We start from the raw sequence: 7,832 nt of genomic DNA on the forward strand, positions 1-7,832 counted from the left end.
CTTGTCCTCACTCTTGACACTGTTTCAGATCCACTTGGTCCAGGCACAGTCTTCTTATGCTGAGCTTCTTTTTTTGCTGATGGCTGAGGTTGTTCTTTAATGATCAGTGGCTTCACTGATTTTCTTAACTGTGACTTGACCTTCTTTTTATCTTTTGCCTCCTTTTGAAGCTCAGCTATCGTGGGTTCTTCAACTGATTGTTCTTTTTCTCTAACTGGCTGTGGAGTAAGACCTGTTTTACTTTGGAAACCCGCCATGAAAATGAACGAGTTCCAGTCTCTACCAATTTTCTGAAGACCATCCAAAACTAACAATTTAACCAAACCATGGTGAAATAAAGATGTTTCACAATCGTCCTTCCTTAATTGCACCTTGTCACACATTTTGCTCAGACTGCGAAACAAGTAAAAGGGAATGTCTATGGATGCTTTACCAGTAAAATGTAACAGCAACTTAAAGTGATAAGAGTAGACCTTATTGTATCTTCCCTTATAGGTCAAGTACTTCTGAATACAAGTGAGAAGAAGGGCATAGTGCTCCTTAACATAGTTTCTAGGCACTGCTTTTGTTAGGTCTTCATTCACATATGCCTCTTTTAAAAACTCTTTGCAGGGGTTCATATCAAACTTAAAATTCTTAAACCATTCTTTCCCCCCTCTTGGGATCTCAGTTACAGCAGCTATTGCCTCCGGAGACACTTGAACTTCTAACATAGCTATTTTAGAATTCAAACCGGTGAAGTTTAAAGCAAAATCCTTTGTTACCTGAGCATGACCACCTTGCAGCTTCTTACAAAAATTCCAACAGCCGGCATCCTTGAAGGCTTTCTTCACGCCTTCATCTCTTAATGCTAGGTCTAAACCTTCAGGCTCTGTTCTCTGACATTTTCCAGACCTATGTTCTTTCCTCTCCATTTTGCTTTTGAAATTTTCGCACATACAATGACCAACAACTTCAACTAAAATGGTGATTCAATTCTTTTTAACTCGGCCTCGCTTGTAATTAGGTTCACTTGAAAACAACCTCACTTGCAAACTCAAATATATCATCACACAGGCTGGTCACTTATGCATAATTTACGATCATCATAAAGATCCATGCACGGTAAAACCCATTTGAAAAATATTTATGTGCATGTCTACAAATCTATTGGTGGAGTGATGGTTAATGAGCGTTTGGGAGGTACACAAACTGACATGAGAGGACGGAAGTGGTGACTCATCAACAAACTTGACCCTTTGAGAAATATTCGCTGCAAAACGCACGAATCTGCGATTTCGCAGCGCGGTTAGTTTTGAATTGTCATAATGCGCTGCGAAACGGCTTGATGATGACGCGCTGCGGAATGGCTAAACAATGATTACGCTGCAAAACTGACCAATAAGAGACTGCGCTGCGAAATTACGAAAAGGATCAGTGACATGGATAAGACAAGACATGGCTTATGAAACCATGATGGTGGAGGATGACCAATAGGATTAGAGTACAATTTACATCAAACACCTTTAAAGCTCCAACCCTAAGTAAGAAACATAGAACAAAAACAATTTGACACCAACTTTTGACATTGAACTTGGACAAAGGATTATATACAAATGTTTATAGTTCTAAGTGATAACAAGTGTGATAACGATTCAAATCTAAAGTGGCATCCACCCATGCTATTATAACTCAAGAAGACGCTAAGAATGCTATAAATAATGTGCCTCACCTTGTAAAAGGACAAATGGGTCCTCCACAATGTAGTGTAAAGGATTTCTCCATTTAATAAATAGTTATCTGCTTTCCATATGTTGTTAGGTATTTACTATGTGTATTTTGGGTTCAATGTTTTTTTAAGAATAGTTTCAGGGCATATTTGTATGTTCTCTCTTCTCCTCTCTCTCAGCAAATGTTCACGGTTCCTTGATCTCAACCCCCAAGGTCCAGATTGGTGATATAAAGCTAGGTTGGTCCAATAGCTCCAAGACCACACCATCACTTTGAGGTTCAAATTATTATTTAGATGGCAGGTTGGATTTTCCCCTTAAAGACGGTTAAGCCTTTTATTTTTTCAAATTAGTCGCCATACAGATTTGGTGAAATCATTAATGGAGGTAGTTGACCTTAAGCTCGTATATTGCAATGGTCATAGTTGCACTCGTCTCCTATCAATTTGTGGCCACTATAAGTATCTTCTTCCTCTTGGCTCTTCCCATGATGATCAACGAAGATCCAGAGGCATTGCCAGATTTTTGTGTCACAAACACCAAGTCTTTAATTTCTATGAATGGAGTGTCATGCCTTAATCCCACTCAAGCTTCCCCACAACACTTCATGAAATTGCCATTGTGCACGCCATCCAACGTCTCATTCTTGTTGTGAGAGCAACAAAATCCATTATCAATGACAACCTAATGGAAGTCTAAGTTCATCACTAATTCTTTCTTTGAAATGGGTGTTTTCTTATCCATATGTTTGGAGGTAGTGCAAGGTCAGGGCACCCCAAACTTTCCTACAATACTGGTGTTTGGGGACTCAAACCTCAACGCTGGCAACAATAATCAGATCAAACACATCGTCTAAGTGCTACTTCCCAACTTATGGCAGATACCTTCTTAATTGTGTGCCCACTAAACACTTCTCCAATGGAAAGCTCACCTCATATTTCATCGCTTCAAGTTTGGGTATCAAAGAAATAATAGTTGCATATCTCGACCCACAACTGACTTCCAAGGATTTGCTCACTGGAGATACCTTTGCCTCTATTAGTTGTCGCTATGATAACACCACTTAAGAGAGTGGAAATGTAATAAGTTTTGATCAAACAATCAAGTTATTTAAGGGAATACTAGTTGTGGTTATGAGGTCTTGTAGGAGAAGTGGATGCTTCTAGAATTATTAGTGATTCCCTACACTACATTGGTACAAGCAATGCTAATTTCAGTGTCATCCATTTTAATTTCAATCCTCACAATTTTTGGTTTAACTCTGCCACACAGTTCATAATATCCCAGTATGTAGATTATCTCATAAGCTTGGGGTCTCACTATATACAAGAACTTTACAAATTGGGGGCTTAGAAAATGCCAGTGGCAAGTCTATACATATTGGGTTGTTTGCCTTTGGAGAGGACATACCTAGATTTTGCAGGAAGGCCATGCAATGAAAGAATAAATGAGGCATCATACAAATTCAATTAGAAGTGGGAACCCACACTTGCTAATTTATAGGCTTCTTTCCTGGGATATACAATAATCTATTCAGACATTTATACCATTGTTGTGCAGGTTGTTTAGAATCCACTCAATTATGGATATGAGGATGGTATGGAGGTTGTGGTATTTGTGCTGCCTAAGAAGAAGGCCGTTAAGAGTATGCACAAGGAGACTAGGGATCGCCAATAGTATGCTAGTTTTCTTAGGCAGCCTTCAAATCAATAGTGGATCAACGAGGAGCTCGTTGTGATTGCAAGGTCGCAGGAGGTGACATTGGATTTGGTCACAGATACTGTGCTTAATTGGTTTTTTGGTGAAAAAGAATTTTCCAAGTATGGAAAGAGTCTCATTTCATTGCATTTCACAAATCAATACCTACAAGGTTCATATATAAAGATACTCAAGTTTAAGTTCATTCTTCCATCCACCAACAAGTCGTTGATATGATACGTTTGAGTGTGATTGTACCTTAGTATATTTCTCTTGTTGGGCACTACAATCTAAGCACTCATGCTCATGCCAAGGCAAACTCTGCAAGAATAAAGGTCACTTAAAATTTATATAAAGAACATCAGATTGTTCAACAAGAAGCAATTCAAAGAATAAAGGAACACTTAGAGTATCAACCAACAACTTGGTCATCATTTATGTTTGACTTTCACACAAATGATATTATTATGTTATATGGTCTTACTAGCTTATGTTTTACTGGAATGATGGTTGCAACTTTGAACATCTGCTTTATCAGTGTTGTAGCAATATCTTCAACTATGGAAAACTTGGCCATTTTGGTTCATAATGAGCCTAAATCCACATCTACAGTTGCCAACAAAGGCTTAAGTAATCCCAAGGTGTCCGCAGATTAGGCATTGTCATTCTAGAGGAAGAGTGCATATGTCTTTTACTTACTTATGAGGTGTGTCACCCAATGCACCTAGGTGACATCCAAGGCACACTTGTCTCCCATTATTATTCTTGCTTCCAAGGGTGCCCATGGTGATAGGGCTATCTTTGATAACTACCATGAAGCATACTTCTAGTTGCGACAAAATACCCCTCCTGATGCCAAGGTAATGTCATGGTTGAACTATCAAATCATAGTATTGGGAAATGATAATGTGAAACTTGAGTACCTGGAGGAAGCTTTTAAAAAATCTAATTGGATAGTGAGAATTTACAAATATAAGTCATCAGATTTCCGCCATACCTTGGAAAATCAACAAGCAAACTACCTTGAAGTACATTTTCTAGGCCATACACTGTGAGCACCATAGTTAGCCCACAAGCATTATAGGGTCTCTCTATCCTCAATCTTTCATTCATCATGGTTATGGGTCACCCACAAACCCATGGTTATGGGTCAACCACACAAAACCCTTGTCATCGAAGTCCATTTGCTAGGCCATATACTGTTAGTAACACAGTTGGCCCACAAGCATTACATGATATCTCTATCCTTGGACTTTCGTTCATCACGGTTATGGGTCACCCACAAACCCATGGTTATGGGTCAGCCATACAAAACCCTTGCCATCAAAGTCCATTTGCTAGGATAGACATTGTCAGTATCACAATTGGCCCATAAGAATTACATGATAACTCTATCCTCGGACCTTCATTCATCATGGTTATGGGTCAACCACATAAAACCCTTCTCTTCATTGGCTCATATTCAACAAAAGTTTTTTAATAGGGAACTTGACATAATGGGGACCATTGTTTCCTAAGGGGGGAGGATTGATCTGAATGGAAATTGGCATCCACCCCTTGTATTTTCCCATGGTATTATAACTCAAGAAGGAACCAATAATTCTATAAATAATTGAATTGGCCTTGTAAAAGGACAGATGGGTCTTCGACAATGTAGTGTAAAGGATTTATCCATTTAATAAAGAACTATCTACTTTCGTTATGTTATTAGGTATTCACTGTTTGTATTTTTTTTCAATGTTTTTCTAAGAATATTTGTATGTTCTCTCTCCTCCTCTCTCTTAACATTTATGGTTCCTAGATCTTAGTCCCCAAGGTATGGATCAGATGGACATTTTGAAAATTAGACCAAATGTGAGTATAATATGGACAATATTAGGTCCCTATAATACTAGTGTAGCCCCTTATTATTCTTGTTGTGCCCATGTAGTCTCCATATTGTTATTATTATACCTCATAGAATCCAACTATTGTTACTATTGCGCCCTTACATTATTATTGTTATGTAGGCTTTGATTATATTGTGACCCCTTAGACTCTTATATGTAGAAAAGAGGTTTTGTTATTTGAATCATCCAAGAATTGTTCATTTATGTGATGTAAAGGAGGTTTCCCCCTCGAAGAGGTTGTTTTTCAAGTCATTGATCTATATTTTCTTCTTTTTTTTGAGCTGGTTGCATAACATTGGGTATCAGAGCTTTGGATTCTAGGGTTTCGCTTCTTCAAACAAGTCATCTCGGAATTTTTGCTATAAAAAAATTTCTACAAAGCTTCACATGCTGAAAAATTTACCACATGGACCTGAAATCATGGTGAAATTCGTGTAAAAATTTCAGATCTTGGTTCACTAAATTTTCTGAGATATGATCAGGGGAAGTTAGGGTTTTTGCAGGCTCCAAAATTCACTCTTAAACAGGGGACCTAGGGAAAATCGCCATAACTTTCGTTTCATGCATCATATTTGAACTCTGTAAAAAGTGGCTAAAAGTGAATGGAATGCAGTTCTCTACTGAACTCGTTTTATAATAAGGTCATCATGGGAGATCAATCATAACTCTTTCTTGAAGACTCCAATCTAGGTCTGACTTGTGCGGTTGGAAAGAAGACTCATAGGGATATCACATGATGAAATTTTAGACCTTGGAGATCTGCAAATTACAAAGTTACAACAGATTCAGTATCGAGCTCCTACAAAGCAAGAAAAAGGTTTGTATTTTTTTTAAATTTACGTCTGTTTTGTTTGAAAAATCAGTTTGAAGTGATTCAATGAGCATAATGAAGCATAAATATCATTGTTTAGTTCCAAAATGACTTGAAGCAAGAAAATGGAAAAACCTAGTAAGAAACCAGAAAGCTCTATTATGACGCATGAAGAAGAGGAAGAAATAAAACATGATATATCAAAATTACGAGACCAAGTGCAACAAATTTCGTTGTCGCAAAGAGTAACCAAAAATGAAATGGAAGCTAAGATGGATGGTTTGAAGAATGGTTTAAAATCAGACATGGAAGTTTTGAAGGATGGAATGGAAGCTAAGATGGATGGTATATAAGAAAAAATGAAAGGCAACATGGAAGATTTGAAGAATGGTTTAAAAGTAGACATGGAAGGTTTGAAGGAAGGTTTGACAAAGTTGCTACAAGAAATTCTTCCTAATGGAGAAAAGGTATTACATGAAACTCATGATGAGAACAAAAGAAATGTTAATCATGATTTCATAGACTCTAACGTTGGATTGAAGACCCACCATATTCCAAAGATCGATATGAGGAAGTTTGATGGCAAGGATCTGGTAACATGGATACTACAGATGGAGCAATATTTTGATCTCCATAATGTGCAACACACACAAAAGGTATGCATTGCAACTTTATACATAGAATCCAATAAGTTTGTATGTTATAATTTGCTTTGTTATCGTAAAACACTTTTCACTTGGTCAATTTTTATGGAGGAAATGATAGCACATTATGAGGATACAAAGAGAAACACCTTCTTTAGCCAATTGATAAATCTCAAACAAAAGGGTTCAATGGCAGAGCACATTGAGGACTTCCAAAAATTGAATATAAGGGTAAATGATATTCTAGAGGAGCATATGATTGATGTTTTCATAGGGACTTTAAAGGATAACATCCAACATGAGGTTCGCCTTTGGGAACCTGATTAATTGGAGAAGGCATTCAGGTTGGCAAGAAAAAATGAAAGCAAAATTATGGCAACAAGGAAGCCTACCACTCACAACTATTAAGATGGAAGTGTTGCTGCTCCTAGCCTTCCACAACCTACAAGGTTGACACCATAACAATTGGAAGAAAAAAGAGCAAAAGGGATTTCTTATAGTTGTGTTAACAAATACACTAAAGGTCATAAGTGTGCTGAGAAGAGATTATTTTACATAGATTGTGAAGAGGAGGAAGAAATGGAACAAGAAACTTCAAAAGAAGAGGATATACACCAGGAACCAACCCTAGAGAAAGAAGAAATGAATATGACTATAATAGCCCTAGTTAAAAGCTCATGTAAAAATATATAAGACCACGGTCATGGGACACGTATTCCAAGCTGAATGATGGGAAAACATTCTAGTGGGTGTTCATTTAGTTTATTATGGCTAAGGAAATTGGCAAAAGCAATGGAAAATTCTTTGGAAAGGCATGAGGCATTTATTGACATTGTATTTATGAAAATAATGGAAATTAGGAGAAAAGGAAGGTGAAAGGTCACAGGTTGCATGTGAGGAGGAAAATGAAGGAAAATAATGGAAAACGAAGAAAATAGAGGCCTCATTAATAAAAAGAATTATGAGGATCAGTGGGCAGGCTTGGTTAGTTTTGGTGGAGCTCTCTTCTATTCTCTCTCTCATACTCTTGGATACTTAGAGTTTTCTTTGAGCACTCTTGGAGGGTGTGGCATACTTAGAG

At 37.4% G+C, this 7,832-nt stretch overlaps 1 pseudogene; it reads left to right on the top strand.

The window, feature by feature from the left end:
• The first annotated feature begins 2,385 nt into the window (after positions 1 to 2,385).
• LOC149162753 (GDSL esterase/lipase At3g43550-like) lies at positions 2,386 to 3,386 on the top strand (annotated as a pseudogene).
• The last annotated feature ends 4,446 nt before the right edge of the window (positions 3,387 to 7,832 follow it).

This window comes from Pinus tabuliformis, chromosome 5_2, assembly GCF_031772625.1.
Source record: "Pinus tabuliformis cultivar Carrire ecotype Pingquan chromosome 5_2, CPIR1, whole genome shotgun sequence".
Classification (NCBI taxonomy): Eukaryota; Viridiplantae; Streptophyta; class Pinopsida; order Pinales; family Pinaceae; genus Pinus; species Pinus tabuliformis.